General features: G+C 46.3%; 1 protein-coding gene across 2 annotated transcripts in view; it reads left to right on the top strand.

Annotated features, from left to right (window-relative positions):
- LOC144607181 (uncharacterized) overlaps nucleotides 1–16,377 on the top strand; it is a 127,350-nt gene that overhangs the window by 55,014 nt on the left and 55,959 nt on the right. Inside the window, exon 1 of one of the 2 annotated variants that reach the window (XM_078423853.1) lies at nucleotides 9,280–9,401. The exons of the other annotated variant lie outside the window; for it this stretch is intronic. The gene's annotated coding sequence lies outside the window, so the exon portion shown is untranslated. Of the gene's footprint in view, nucleotides 1–9,279; nucleotides 9,402–16,377 lie in introns of those variants that run through there. 2 annotated transcript variants of the gene reach the window in all.

The following is a 16,377-nucleotide window of genomic DNA, read 5'->3' as shown; positions in this document are numbered from 1 at the left end:
GGTCTCGGATGCTGAAGGCAGGGTTTAATGGTGGTATGAAGAAGGTTGGGAGGGGGACACAAGAGTGCTTCACAGATGGAGTGCCAGAGGGGGGGGGGGGGGTGGAAATAGACTGCAGCAGGGAAAGGTTGGAGGGTAGAGTTGAAAGACAGTATCATCCTGCACAAGACATCCAGCCCTCGTGTGTCTCCATAATACCGCCCGTGTTATTATTAATGTAAACAAGCACTTCAACCCCCAGCAGTTCCTGAAAGTGAAGGATGTCCCCCATTAGCAGATATCTGAGCTGTTTGAACTATGAACATAAGCCTCACTAACCTCAATAATATTTGCTAATGCCTATCCATATTCTCAAGTCCTCTCGGAAACCTTGGAGTCACTGAAACAAATGATCGGCTCTCTCAACCTTTACATTATTTAGCACGGCAATTATGCTAAACTCCTCATACATTCTGATGTTGAATATTATAAAGCTTAACTCTACACCCAGTGCTCAATGTAGTATTTCCAATTAAGAGCTGGAGTTCAACTTGCAACCATTTACAATTCTTGTGTGTTATATTTTACTCCAGTTTTTTTCCCTTATTATCAGATAATGCCTTGCAGATTTTTCTCACAGGAACCCAGTTCTGGAGTGTGATTCTCAGAGGGTCTTCTCTTCTTGCCATGTACTGGATTAGATCCAGTCACTGTTTCCTTTCTAGTCACTATACAATTGCAGACACTGTAGTCTGGTTTATTCATGGTCATGTGTACATGGATACAGTGAAAAGCCTGTCCTGCATGCTGTACAATCAAATCATGCTTTACACAAGCACAATAGGTCCTCTTGCTAGGCGGCACGGTGGCACAACTGGCAAAGACACTGCCTCACAGCGGCAGAGACCCGGGTTCGATCCTGACCTCGGGTGTTGAATGAGAGGAGTTTGCACGTTCTCCCTGTGACCACGTGGGTTTTCTCCGGGTGCTCCTGTTTCCTCCCACAATCCAAAGATCTGTGGGTTTCCAGGTTAATTGGCCTGTGTAAATTGCTCCTAGTGTGTAGGGAGTGGATGAGAAAGTGGGATAGCATGGGACTGGTGTGAACGGGTGATCGACGGACGGTGTGGACTCGGTGGGCCGAAGGGCCTGTTTCCACGCTGTGTCTCTGATAGCGCAGCGGTAGAGTTGCTGCTTTACAGCGAATGCAGCGCCGGAGACTCAGGTTCGATCCTGACTACGGGTGCTGCACTGTAAGGAGTTTGTACGTTCTCCCCGTGACCTGCGTGGGTTTTCTCCGAGATCTTCGGTTTCCTCCCACACTCCAAAGACGTACAGGCATGTAGGTTAATTGGCTGGGTAAATGTAAAAATTGTCCCTAGCGGGTGTAGGATAGTGTTAATGTACGGGGATCGCTGGGCGGCACGGACTTGGAGGGCCAAAAAGGCCTGTTTCCGGCTGTATATATATGATATGATGATATGATATAATGATATGATATGATAAACTAAACTAAACTGAACTAAAAACAATACATCCTCTTCTGGAAAAGCATGCAGAGTCTTGCAACATTTCAGTGCTTTTGCAACTTCCAAGTCTCTGGAAAGCCCGATCTTGGAGCGAGGAGATGTGCAATTTCTAACATTTCTCACGTTAAAGCCCGGTGTTCTGGCGGCACCGGATCGGTGAAGTTGGGGGTCGGCCTGGCCCAGCGCAATGCCGTCCGCTCCTTCCACCGCCGCTCCGTGCAGATACCACAGGCTACGCTCGATCCGCACGCTCACCCACCCGGCTGCCGCGGGCCCTCCCGCGGCCAACTCCGCCAACACCACCGCCCGCGACCACCGCGAACCCGCTGTCCATTGCCCCAGCGGCTGCCCCTCCACGTCCATGCACTGAGACCCCCGTGCCCTGCTCCCAAGCCCATCACAGAATTTCAGGATGCTTTCCCAGGGCACTCGAGATGGAAATGTCCACTGGTGCTTTATTGCCACTTGTACCTAGGTCATAAGGTCATAAGAGATATGAGTAGAATTAGGCCATTCGGCCCATCAAGTCTACTCCACCATTCAATCACGGCTGATCTATCTCTCCCTCCCAACCCCATTCTCCTGCCTTCTCCCCATAACCACCGACACCCGTACGAATCAAGAATCTATCTATCTCTGCCTTAAAAATATCCACTGATGGCCTCCACAGCCTTCTGTGACAAAGAATTCCACAGATTCACCACCCTCTGACTAAAGAAATTTCTCCTCATCTCCTTCCTAAAAGAACGTCCTTTAATTCTGAGGCTATAGACTCTCCCACTAGTGGAAACATCCTCTCCACATCCACTCTATCCAGGCCTTTCACCATTCTGTACGTTTCAATGAGGTCCCCCTCATCCTTCTAAACTCCAGCGAGTACAGGCCCAGTGCCATCAAATGCTCATCGTATGTTAAGCAGTGAAATTCCTTTTTTGTGTACAGTTCAGAGTCTGTCCTACTGTACATTAGGCACAATAATACTAAGTATAAGAGTGTAAGATAGTTACTAAAAATAAAATGTATTCATTAAATTAGGCGGTCTGGCCCTTAAGCAGCTTATAGGACAACGAACTGCCATAGACACCAACAGCAAGGAATGATATACATGTTGAAATCTTCTGTCTACAAAATAAACGCTGGAGATTGCAGTAGGGCAGGGAGGCTAAGGACAGTTGTGGTGCGGCACGGTAGAGCAGCAGTAGAGTTGCTGCCTTACAGCACCAGAGTCCCGGGTTCGATCCTGACCACGTGTGCTGTCAGTACGGAGTTTGTACGTTCTCCCCGTGACCGCGTGGGTTTTCTCCGGGTGCTCCGGGTTCCTCCCACGCTCCAAAGACGTACAGGTTTGTAGGCTAATTAGCTTTGATAAAAAATTATAACATAATCCCTAGTGTGTAGGATAGTGTTCGTGTACAGGTGGTCGTTGGTTGGCATGGACTCGGTGGGCCGAAGGGCCTGTCTCCACACTGTATCTCTAAAGTCTAAAGACAGGATACATAAAGGAAAGGTGTTTTAAACAAACGCAGAAAGGTCTATTTTCAGAGACGGGATAAGTGTTAATGAAGATTCTTTCTCTGCTGTGTGACTCCCTTAACAGCAGCAGAATAAGCAATGCATAGAGATAAAGCTGTTGGGATAACATCTGACTCAGAGATAATGAGCACAGTCGAGGAAGGAGAAGGCACTGAGATTAACATTTTTTTGTGGGTTTTAGGGAAAAACTAAGATACATCTAGATTAGTTTAGAGATACAGCGCGGAAACAGGCCCTTTTGGCCACCGGGTCCGCGCCGACCAGCGATCCCCGCGCATTAACACTATCCTACACCCACTAGGGACAATTTTTACATTTACCAAACCAACTAACCTACATACCTGTACGTCTTTGGAGTGTGGGAGGAAACCGAAGGTCTCGGAGAAAACCCACGCAGGTCACGGGGAGAACGTACAAACTCCGTGCAGACAAATTAGATGACAGAATTGTGAGAATTATATCTAATCAGCTGAGGGTAGGTCTGTCAAGTGGAGCAAGTTCAAGAGAGGACTTAGAAGATGGGCAGTTTTGTAGATTTTTGCACTGACAGAGATTCCAGGGCATTTTTTATTCCTTCGCAAGACATGGGTGACTGGGCCTGCACTTATTGTTCATCCCAAACTATCAGCAGGCTGAATGCTTTAAGAGCAGTTTACATTGCTTTTAGAGATACAGTGTGGAAACAGGCCCTTCGGCCCACTGAGTCCGTGCCGACCAGCGATCACCCTGTACACTAACATTATCCTGCACACACCAGGGACAATTTACAATTCTTACCGAAGCCAATTAACCTGCAAACCTGTACGTCTTTGGAGTGTGGGAGGAAACCGGAGCACCAGGAGAAAACCCACGGGGTCACAGGGAGAACGTCAAAACTCCGTACAGACAGCACCCATAGTCAGGATCGAACCCGGGTCTCTGCCGCTGTAAGGCAGCAACTCTACCGCTGTGCCACCGTGCCACCCAGTTGCTACTCTGGTTCTGGAGTGACAAAGAGGCCAGAACAGACCAAGTCTTGATCCAAAACGTCACCTATTCCTTTTCTCCAGAGATGCTGCCTGACCCGCAGAGTTACTCCAGCTTGTTGTGTCTAGCTCCAGGGTCATAGATAAGGTAGACAGTCAGAACCTTTTTCCCAAGGTGGAAATGTCCAACACCAGAGGGCGTAGCCATAAGGTGAGAGGGAGATGGTTTAATGGAGGTTTGCATGGCAGTTTTTGTTACACAGAGTGGTGGGGGCCTGGAACGCATTGCCAGAGGTGGTACCACAGTGGTGGCAGATACGATAGTGGTGTTTAAGAGGCTTTTGGACAGGCAGGTTGAAGTGCGGGGATGAGAGGAATATAGATCATGTACAGACAGATGAGAGCAGTTTATCTTGGCCTCATTTTTGGCACAAACAATGTTTGCTGAAGGATCCGTTCCTGTGCTGTACTGTTCAATGTTTGATGTTCTAACAAGTAGGGAGGGAGAGATGTTTTCTTTTCCGCATTTCCGCAGGGAATTGTGAACAAGCTAAGATTTGAAAGAATCCTGCCGTCTCATGGATGATTATCGATACCAGCTTCTTTGATTGATTAGATGACAGATGCCGCATGGAAACAGGCCCTATGGCTGACACCCCAGCGGTATGAACAGTGACTTCTCTAACTTCAAGTAACCCTTGCTTTCCCTCTCTCTACATCCCTCCCCTTTCCCAATGGTCAGTTTTGTAGATTTTTGCACTGACATTGATTCCAGGGCATTTTTTATTCCTTCGCAAGACATGGGTGACTGGGCCTGCACTTATTGTTCATCCCAAACTATCAGCAGACTGAATGCTTTAAGAGCAGTTTACATTGCTTTTAGAGATACAGTGTGGAAACAGGCCCTTCGGCCCACTGAGTCCGCACCGACCAGCGATCACCCTGTACACTAACATTAACCTGCACACACTAGGGACAATTTACAATTCTTACCGAAGCCAATTAACCTGCAAACCTGTATGTCTTTGGAGTGTGGGAGGAAACCGGAGCACCAGGAGAAAACCCACGGGGTCACAGGGAGAACGTCAAAACTCCGTACAGACAGCACCCGTAGTCAGGATCGAAGCCGGGTCTCTGCCGCTGTAAGGCAGCAACTCTACTGCTGTGCCACTGTGCCATCCAGATGCTACTCTGGTTCTGGAGTGACAAAGAGGCCAGAACAGACCAAGTCTTACTGTCTCCGGCTACATTTTATCTCAATTCGCTTTGTTGTTACCTTCTCCCAGCTAACAATGATCTTTTCTACATTTTCCTTGATCTGCATTCCCTTTGCCCTGTTTTCACACCTTGACGCTTCCTTATCTATCCATCTCCCTCCCCCCTGACGTCAGTCTGAAGAAAGGTCTTGACTAGAAACATCACCCATTCCTTCCCTCCAGAGATGCTGCCTGTCCCAGCATTTTGTGTCTACCCGTTCACACTGGTTCTACGTGATCCCTACTTTCGCAGCTACTCCCTGCCACTAGGGGCAATTTACAGAGGGGCAGCTAATCTACAATTCCACACGTCTTTGGGATGTTGGAGGAAATAGGAGCATCAAATGCTGGAGTAACTCAGCAGGTCGGGTAGCATCTGTGGTGGGAATGGGCCGGCGACGTTTTTGGTCTGGACCCTTCCTCGGACTCTGTTTTGGGTCGGGATCCTAACTCCATACTCAGGAGAATCCCCATTTTATAAAAACCTGATCCCAGTCAAGAGTTTGGGACTAAAAATATTTAATGGCAAGCAGATTACAATGAGTTCCAAATGCAGACATTCCCTGGTTAGTAATGATGGTGAAATCTGGTTGCCCTTGGTTACCATTAGCCAGTGGGCAGCAAACTGCACTCTCATGCTGATCGATGTAATGGTGCAGAGAAAAGGGTTTTTAATTGTGTTCAGGGATACAACGTGGAACCAGGCCCTTCGGCCCATCGAGTCTATGCCGACTCATACACTAGTTCTATCCTACACCACAGGGACGATTTACAGAAGCCAATGAACCTATAAACTTGCATGTCTTTGGAATGTGGGAGGAACCCAGAACACCCAGAGAAAACCCACCTGGTCGCAGGGAGGACGTACAAACTCGGTACAGACACCACCCAGAGTCAGGATCGAACCCGGGCCTCTGGTGCCATAAGGCACCAACTCTACCTGCTGCGCCCATGGGTAATGGGGATGGCTTTTTTTCTATCAACCCTGCCTAAATCATGCACCATCTTACGCAGAGAGATATGGGGAGAACGCAGGAACGGGGTACTGATTGTACATGATCTGCCATGATCACGGTGAATGGCGGCGCTGGCTCCTGCATCTATTGTCTATTGTCTGAAAAAATGACACAAAGCGCTGGAGTAACTCTGCGGGTCAGGCAGCATCGATAGAGAACATGGACAGGAGATGTTCCGGGTTGGGACCCTTCTTCAGACTGATCGTGCTGGGGATGGGCGGTGGGAAAGAACGTTGGAAGAGAGGAGGGCAGGACAAAGCCTACACATCTTATACATTCCTCTCAAATTTCCTCTCATCCTTCTTTGCTCCAGAGAGTAAAAATCCCAGATTCTCCGATTTCAATCTCGTCACTGAAATTGCCCGTTTCCTCTGAGACGTTTCTGTAAACCTTGGACGGGACCTCACTTAATTCCTGAAGCTCGCTGCCCAGAATCGGATGCAATACACCCCCAAGGCACAGCCCGTGGTTTATACAAGTTCAACATTACTCACGGAAGTGTCAGTATGAGTTACAGGCTCACAACGTTCTGACTCAGGCCAAGAACACGATCACTCAGCATCACAAACAGCTCCATGCATAAACCGTGGAAGCATCACAGGATATTTTACAGTGGTGTTTAGTTCACCATCTCAAATCATGAGGGGAATAGAGAGTGTATTAATTCATGAAAGGAATAAGTATACGAAATCACGAGGGGAATAGAATGTGTATAAAATCACAAGGGGAATAGATTGTGTATAAAATCATGAAGGAATAGATATGAATGAATGAATGAATGAATGAATTAATTAATTAACTAATTAATTGATTAATTGATTAATTGATTAATTGATTAATTGATTAATTAATTCATCAGTTTATTGGCCAAGTATGTGCATATACAAGGAATGTATCACAAAATGCTGTAGTAACTCAGCAGGTCAGGCAGCATCTTGGAGAGAAGGAATAGGTGACGTTTCGGGTCGAGACCCTTCTTCAGACTGAACTCCAGCATTTTGTGATACCTTCGATTTGTACCAGCATCTGCAGTTATTTTCCTGCAGATACAAGGAATGTGCCTTGGTGCTCCGCTCACAAACGACAACACAAACATACAGTTAACAATTAAGAATAAAGCATAAACACATCAAAACAATAAGGATACAACATTACGGTCTAAACATGTGGGTTTTGATAGTGTATTGTATCGTGAAGGGAATGTGTACAAATTCATGAGGGGAATAAATAGTTCATAAAACCATGAGGAAAATAGTGTATAAAATCATGAGGGGAATCGATAGGGTATTAAATCATGAGGAAAATAGATAGTATAACAAAAATGAGGGGAATACATAGGGTAATTAAATCATTAAGGAAATAGGTAGAGTATAAAATCACGAGGGGAATAGTTAGTCAATAGTCAATAGTCAATAGTCAAGTTTATTTGTCACATACACATAAATGTGCAGTGAAATGAAAGATTACCCACAGTCCAACAATAAGAGCAATAAAAATAAGCAATTACACACACAATCACAAACCAACACCAAACAAACAGTTTTAGTGTATTAAATCATGAGGGGAATAGATAGTGTACAAAATCATGAGGGGAAGATAGTTTATAAAATCATAAGGAAAATAGTGTATAAAATCATGAGGGGAATAGATAGTGTATAAAACCATCAGGGGAATACTGTAGATAGTGTATAACATCATAAGGGGAATAGTGTATGAAATCATAAGGAAAATAGTGTAGAAATCACAAGGGGAATAGATAGTGTATAAAATCGAGATGGAATGAATATTGTATAAAATCACGGGGAGAATAGAAAGTGTATACAATCACAAGGGAATAGATGGTGGATAAAATCATCAAGGGGATAGATAAGGTGAATGCACAGAGTCTTTTACCCAGGATACGGGAATCAAAAACAAGAGGACATAGGTTTAAGTTCAGAGGAGCAAGATTTAATATGAACCTAAGGCACAATCTTTGGCACACGATTGCCAAAGGGTGGTGGGTATATAGGAAGAGCTGCAAGAAGAGGCAGTTGAGGTAGAACGAGACGCAAAGTTATGGAGGAACTCAGCAGATCAGGCAGCATCTCTGGAAAACATGGATAGGTGACATTTTGGGTCAGGACCCTTCTTCAGACTGATTCAAGCAGATACCATAACATTAAAAAGTCTCTTGGACAGTTACATGGATAGGAAAGGTTTTGAGGGATATGGGTCAAACGTGGGGCAAAGGGGACTAGCTTAGATGGGGGCATCTTGGTCAGCATGGACGAGTTGGGCCGAAGGGCCTGTTTCTGTGCTGTATGATCCTATGACCCCCATATCATAGAAATGAAGGTAAAACAAACTAAAGTTTTTAGACACAAAGTGCTGGAGTAACTCAGTGGGACATCCAGCTTCCCTGGGGAAAAGGATGGGTGACGTTTCAGGTCGGGACTCATCTTCAGACTTGCTGGTTTATACCAAAGATAGACACAAAGTGATGGAGTAACTCAGCAGGTCAGGCAGCATCTCTGGGGAAAGAGGATGGGTGACAATTCGTGTTCAGGGCCCTTCTTGCAGTTTCTAGTTTATACCAAAGATAGACACAAAGTGATGGAGTAACTCAGCGGGCCAGGCAGCATCTCTGGAGAAAATGGAAGGGTGACATTTCAGGTCAGGACCCTTCTTCAGACTTTTTCATCCGCAGTTCCTTGTTTCGATATCTAAAGTCTTTGCCTGCTGGTATTCTCCTCGCGGTTAAATGCCTAATCGAACCGAGGAGAGTGGGGCCACGTTAGTGTATTTAAGGACACCTCCTCTGGAATCTGTCGACAGGCTGAACAGTCGTGCAGTGTCCTTCATTGTGTTGGTTTTTTGCAGGAACCTGGGGTCTGGGGATTGGTTTCTGTGAACTGGCTGCTTAGTCTTTGAGTGAGAGAATGAACACACTGCGGATTGGTAAGCCCAGGGTAGATGTAATTGGACCTCAGCTTGCAAGGGGGCAGAGTCTGAGCGGTGGGCTGAGTGTGGAACGCATCACATTTTCTTCATTCAGGCAAGTAGTGTGTGTGTGTCGCTGTTAGCATGCAAGAACCGATGGACTCCCACTGAAACGTGTGAACATTCCCTGTTTGCCATTCTGTAAGTAGGTCTCCGTTTCTTTACACTCAGTTCAATCTGTACACTCTAGTGTGTGTGTGTGTGTGTGTGTGTGTGTGTGTTTGTTTGCAGGAAGGAACTGCAGATGCCGGGTTTAAAACCGAAGATAGAGACACAAATTGCTGGAGTAACCCAGCGGGTCAGGCAGCATCTATGGGGGTAAAAAGACATAGAGTCAGGGGAGAGGGAAACGAGATTGATCCCACTTTGCCAAACAGAAGGCAAAGTGTTCTCAGAGGGCTGGGCAAAGTGAACGCCTCACGATGAAAAGTCTGAAGCTATTGAATGCATTGTCAGCCTGGTTAAGGCATTGGACAGTGAGGTGTTTCACAGCAGTTTAAAAATGTGTGCACATGTAACATCAAATGACTTCTTTTGTGGGTGGGTGATTTTATTTTCGTGAAGAAGAGCTGAAATGTGCCTGACTGTTGGCCCCCCTGTTTCTGGGTCAGAGAAGGATGTGGATTTGAGCAGATAGTGTTAACAGATGTGCCTGCCTGCGTTAAAGAGAGCGCTGCCTTAATAAAGACATCAGCCTTCAGGTGAGATGACGGATGGATGTTGCTTGTATTGCACGAATGAAAGGACATGAAAGTTCTCATTGTATCTTCGGGCGGCGAAGTTTTCCCTCAGCCTAGACCATCAAAAGGTGTTGGAAGGTAGTGCAGATAGATGCTGGTTTACACTGAAGACACACAAAGGCAGGAATAACTCAGCGGGTCAGGCAGCATCCATGGAGAGAGGAGGAATAGCTGACGTTTGGGGTCGAGACCCTTCTTCAGACTGAGAGTCAGGGGAGAGGGAGTATAGACTTATGGAAGGGTAAGGTGTGAAAAGGACAAATCAAAGCAGACGCTGCTCGAGGATCCACTAACAATTCAACACTTTGGACTGGGCTGCATAATTTATCTACATTATACAATACCCAAATAAGTTCACAGTGTGAAGTTGTTTCCAATATTTTTAAAATACTGTACTGTGATAAACAAGGTTTGCAAATACCATACCCAATAGTTAGTGGCTGGGTGACGCAGTGGTAGAGTTGCTGTCTTACAGCGCCAGAGACCCGGGTTCAATCCTGACTACGGGTGCCATCTCTATGGAGTTTGTATGTTCTCCCTGTGACCGTGTGGGTTTTCTCCGGGTGCTCTGGTTTCCTCCCACACTCCAAAGACACACAGGTTTGTAGGTTGATTGGCTTTGGTAAAAATTGTCAATTGGCCTTAGTGTGTAGTGTGTGATAGTATACAGAGTGATCTCTGGTCAACAGGCACTCAACAGTCAATGGAAGTGAGTGAGGTTGGTTTGTGTGACGGTCTGGGCTGCGTCCACAATTCTCTGCAATTCCTTGCGGTCTTGGGTAGAGCTGTTCCCAAACCATGCTGCGATGCATCCCGATAAAACGCATTCAACAGTGCATCTGTAGAAGTTTTATTGAGAGTTGTTGGGGACATGTCGAACTTTCTAAGCCTTCTAAGGAAGTAGAGGCTCTGGTGTGGTTTGCTGGCTATTGCTTCGATCTGGGTGGTCCAGGAAAAGTTGCTGGTTGACAAGTCTGGGGCGACTGGGCTTGTATTCGCTGGAATTTAGAAGGATGAGAGGGAATCTTATTGAAACATATAAGATTATTAAGAGATTGAACACACTAGAGGCAGGAAACATGTTCCCAATGTTGGCGGAGTCCAGAACCAGGGGCCACAGTTTAAGAATAAGGGGTATGCCATTTAGAATTGAGATGAGGAAAAACTTTTTCACTCAGAGAGTTGTAAATCTGTGGAATTCTCTGCCTCAGAAGGCAGTGGAGGCCAATTCTCTGGATGCTTTCAAGAGAGAGTTAGATAGAGCTCTTAAGGATAGCGGAGTCAGGGGGTATGGGGAGAAGGCAGGAACGGGGTACTGATTGTGAATGATCAGCCATGATCACATTGAATGGCGGTGCTGGCTCGAAGGGCCGAATGGCCTTCTCCTGCACCTATTGTCTATTGTCTATTTACTCCTAGGAACTTAAAGCTTTCAACCATCTCTACTTCGGCGCCATCAATGCACACTGAGGTATGTGTTCCACTTCCCTTCCTGAAGTCAATCACTAACTCCCAGGGCATTCAGATAGGTACATGGAAAAGGTTAGAAGGTTATGAGCCAAACGCGGGTCGATGGCACTGGAGTAGATGGGGCCATCTTGGTCGGCATGGGCAAGTTGGGCCGAAGGGCCTGTTTTCATGCTATGATTCGACGACTCTATCTTTAAAGAGTGTGTCAGAGGAAGAGAAAGAGTATTGCAAAGATTAGGCTCTAGAAATGGGACCAATGAGGTAATTTGTGAGGCAGATGGGTTTGAGAAGAATGCAGTAGTTTTGAGGTCAAACTTAATTACCTGATCTCAAACTCTCCAGCTGCTGTGCTGGGATTCAGATTTACCTCCATCGTCTCGACCTCTGCCAAGTTGCCCAGAAAATTAATGACTGCCTCACCAGGCCGAGCAACAGTGTCGTCTGATCTTGCAACGTTCCACAGAACAGTCATCTACGAAAACACTACGAGCCAACACCAAGTCACAAGCTTCATTCTCTGTTCAAGGTTCATTCACAGAGCATAGAACAGTAAAGCACAAAAACAGGTCCCTCGGCCTAACTTGCCCACACCGATCATGCTGCCCCATCTACGCTTGTCCGAGCTCACATGCCTCTGAACTTTTATCCATACACATGTCCGAATGTCTTTTAAAGGACCGTACCGAGCATGATGCCAAGTTGAATTAATTTTCTCTGCTTGCCTTGCTTATCAATGTGACTCTTGAACGCCACTATCATACGTGCCTCTACCACCACCTCTGGCAGCACATTCCAGGCACCCACCCCTCACCCATCTCACCCAGTAGGCAGCATAGTGGCACAGCAGTAGAGCTGCTGCCCTACAGTGCCAAAGACCCGGGTTTGATCCTGATCCTGTCTGTATGGAGTTTGTACGTTCTCCCTGTGATTGCGTGGGTTTCCTCCGGGTGCTCCGGTTTCCTCACACACTCCAAAGGAGTGCAGGTTTGTAAGTTAATTGGCTTTAGTAAAAAAAAAAGGAAATTGACCCGAGTGTGCGTAAGATAGTGCTAGTATACGGGGTGATTACTGGTCAGCACGGACTCGGTGGGCCGAAGGGCCTGTTTCCACACTGTATCTGTAAAGTCTAAAAGTAAAGATCGGTGGGGAAAGTAACATGTCTTCAAGGAGACTTCGACCTCATCCATGAATTTGTTTCTCTCTCTGCTTGGTGTCCTCTTCCAATGACAAATCTCAGAACAGACTGTCCATCTCAGTACTCTGCTGTTGATCATGGCAAACGTGGTTGACTGAAAGTATCTAGAGCCCTAACCTCGGGGACATTAGCCTTGGAACTAGGTTTAGTTTAGTTTTACAATAGACAATAGACAATAGACAATAGGTGCAGGAGGAAGCCATTCGGCCCTTTGAGCCAGCACCGCCATTCAATGTGACCATGGCTGATCATTCTCAATCAGTACCCCGTTCCTGCCTTCTCCCCATACCCCCTGACTCCGCTATCCTTAAGAGCTCTATCTAGCTCTCTCTTGAATGCATTCAGAGAATTGGCCTCCACTGCCTTCTGAGGTAGAGAATTCCACAGATTCACAACTCTCTGACTGAAAAAGTTTTTCCTCATCTCAGTTCTAAATGGCCTACCCCTTATTCTTAAACTGTGGCCCCTTGTTCTGGACTCCCCCAACATTGGGAACATGTTTCCTGCCTCTAACGTGTCCAACCCCTTAATAATCTTATACGTTTCGATAAGATCTCCTCTCATCCTTCTAAATTCCAGTGTATACAAGCTTTGGAGATAGTGTGGAAACAGGCCCTTCGGCCCAACAGGTCTGGATCGACTAGTGATCACCCAAACACTATCCCACGCCCTAGAGACAACGTACAGAGGCCAATTAACCTGCAAACCTGCACGTCTTCGGAGTTTGGGTGGAAACCAGAGCACCCAGAGAAAACCCACACAGTCACAGGGAGAACGTACAAACTCCTCACAGACAACACCCATAGTTGGGATCGAACTATATGTGTTGGTATATATCACAATATATATGTGTGTGTGTGTGTGTGTGTGTGTGTGTGTGTGTGTGTGTGTGTGTGTGTGTGTGTGTGTGTGTGTGTGTGTGTGTGTGTGTGTGTGTGTGTGTAGGAAGGAACTGCAGATGCTGGTTTACACCAAAGATAGACACAAAATGCTGGGGTAATTCAGCAGATCAGGAAGCATCTCTGGAGAAAAGGAACAGATTACATTTTAGGTCGAGACTCCTCATCAGACTGAGGGTGTGTGTGTGTGAGCTTTTTTTTTGTTTATTATATTTTTTACAGAGGACTATGTCCACATATTCTGTTGTGCTGCTGCAAATAAGAATTTAATTGTTCTGTTTAGGCCTTATGGCAATAAAACACTCTTGACTTTTGATCCCCGGGTCTCTGGACCTGTAAGGCAGTAACTCGACCACTACGCCCTGGGAACTTCATCTCAATTCATCCACAGAACAACTGCCCTGTGCATTGGAGGGGAGATGGCTGACAGAGCACAAAGCTACATGCCAATTGATCTGACAGTTCAAATTGATGTGTTAAGTAATTGGGAGGCTGCTAGTAAATAAGTACTCTGTGAGAAGATGATGTTAATGGAGTCAGATATTCACTGCTACACGGATACAAAGAACTCCAAACATCAGCCGTTCATTCATCGATGTCCATCTCCCTCGGTGAAATAGACAAAATGTAGAACAGGTGACTGCAGATGCTGGTTCAAACCAAAGGTAGGCACAACGCGCTTGGGTAACTCAGCGGGTCAGGCAGCATCTCTGGAGGAAAAGGATGGGTGGGACCCTTCACGACCCGAAACGTCACCCATCCTTTCTCTCCAGAGATGATGCCCGACCCGCTGAGTTACTCCAGCACTTTGTGTCTTTTTTCTGGAAACCAGCATCTTGGGTCTTCCTGCTGTGAAACACGCCTTGCCTCTTGTTCTCTGCCCTTCCCATGTCTCAATGTTGCCCTTTGTTTGCATCATCGTGTCATAGAGTCATGCAGCACAGAAACATGCCCATGCCCCAACTTGCCCATGCCAACCAAGATGCCCCATCTACTCTAGGTCCTCATGCTCATGTTTGGCTCATAGCCTTCTAAATCTTTCAAACAGACTCCACCAGTCTGAAGATGGGTCTCGACCCGAAACGTCACCCATTCCTTCTCTCCTGAGATGCTGCCTGACCTGCTGAGTTACTCCAGCATTTTGTGAATAAATACCTTCTAAATCTTTCCTATCCATGTACCTGTCCAAATGTCTTTTAAATGCTGTTATAGTACCTGCCTAAACCATCTTCTCTGGCAGCTCGTTCCATGCACCCACCATCCTCTGCATGAAAGAATTGCCCCTCAGGTTCCTATAAACTTTCCCCCTCTCACCTTATAAACATTTGCCGCCCACTTTTGCCTATTCCAGCAGGTTTGTGATCAAAATCACTCTTTATATTACTCCAATCTCACCCCAAATGTATCACCAGATTCAAAGGATCTACAAACTGAGGCATCAGAGTTGCTGCCTTACTTACAGGATCAGTGACCCGGGTTCGATCCTGACGACGGGCGCTGTCTGTACAGAGTTTGTACATTCTCTCTGTGACCTTGTGGGTTTTCTCCGGGTGCTCTAGTTCCCCCAACGTTCCAACGACTGTAGGTTTTTGCAGGTTAATTGGCTTCGGTAAAATTGTAAATTGTCCCCTGTATGTAGGATAGTGCTGGTGTGCAGGGTGATCGATGGGTCAGTACGGACTCGACGGGCCGAAGGGCGTGTTCCATAAATTGCCTGAGCATGTAGGTATAGAACTAGTGTACGGGGTGATCGTTGGCCGTTGTGGACCCGGTGGGCTGAAGGGCCTGTTTCCACACTGCATGTGGAAACTAAACTAAACTAAACTAAACTGGATATTATTGAGCCATGGCCAGTTGATTTCCTCTATTAACTCTTAGTCTGAACACTTAACCAAAATATTCTGCTGACACAGAATTGGCTTTGAATCGTGCTGGTAGTTTCCTCTGGGTGAGATTTGGCCCGTTTGTGACAGTAGAACGTTTGACATGTTAAACAGCCCGAGCAGGATAATTTTATGCGGCACTCAATGCTGCATCAGGATACTCTGGGTCAATATTATGCTTGGACCAAGCACAGGAGAAGTGAATGGGAAGTGGTTTAGTTACTGAAATTCTCCGTCTGGTTTTGGAATATGCCCAGGCTAGGTTGGTGTTGGTGTGGAGTTGACTGCGAGCACTGTTGGTGAATTAATCGTTACATACGCGTGCAGAATGGACTGTGAACCAGCCCGTTGATTGCAGCCGAAGCACATTGTTTCAGTCACCCTTTTATGTGCAGAATGTGACTGTGAATCCCAGAATAGAAGGCAGCACTGATACATCACGAGTTTACAGACACTTTCTTAGCAACCTCTGACAAAGTAGCTGTCACCAGCAAAGTGCCCTCTCCCCTCCCCCCATTGCCTTTAATAAGGCTCCGCAGTGGGACTGCATTTAATGCTACTGAGGTTCTCTAAGAACAAATCGTACAAAACGTTGGCATGTCCTGAAACCTTCCGAAGTGGGTTTGAATCAATGGTTCGGTGGCACTTTATTGTCACCTCTACCTGGGTACAGTGAAATACCTTTTTGTTTTGCGTACAATTCTGTAAAATTCGAACTGTACATAAACGCAGCCATACCCAAGTACAAGATTGTAAGAATAGTAGATTACACTGAGGGAGTAGTTTAGTTTAGTTTAGTTTATTTTAGTGTTGCAGACATTGTTTAGACACAACGAGCGGCACGGTGGCGCAGCGGTAGAGTTGCTGCCTTACAGCGCTTACAGCGTCAGAGACCCGGGTTCAATCCTGACTACGGGTGCTGTCTGTACG

Source organism: Rhinoraja longicauda, chromosome 28 (assembly GCF_053455715.1).
Source record: "Rhinoraja longicauda isolate Sanriku21f chromosome 28, sRhiLon1.1, whole genome shotgun sequence".
Classification (NCBI taxonomy): Eukaryota; Metazoa; Chordata; class Chondrichthyes; order Rajiformes; family Arhynchobatidae; genus Rhinoraja; species Rhinoraja longicauda.
Note: the sequence above shows the minus strand (reverse complement) of the source record. Positions and strands in the feature narration are given on the sequence as shown.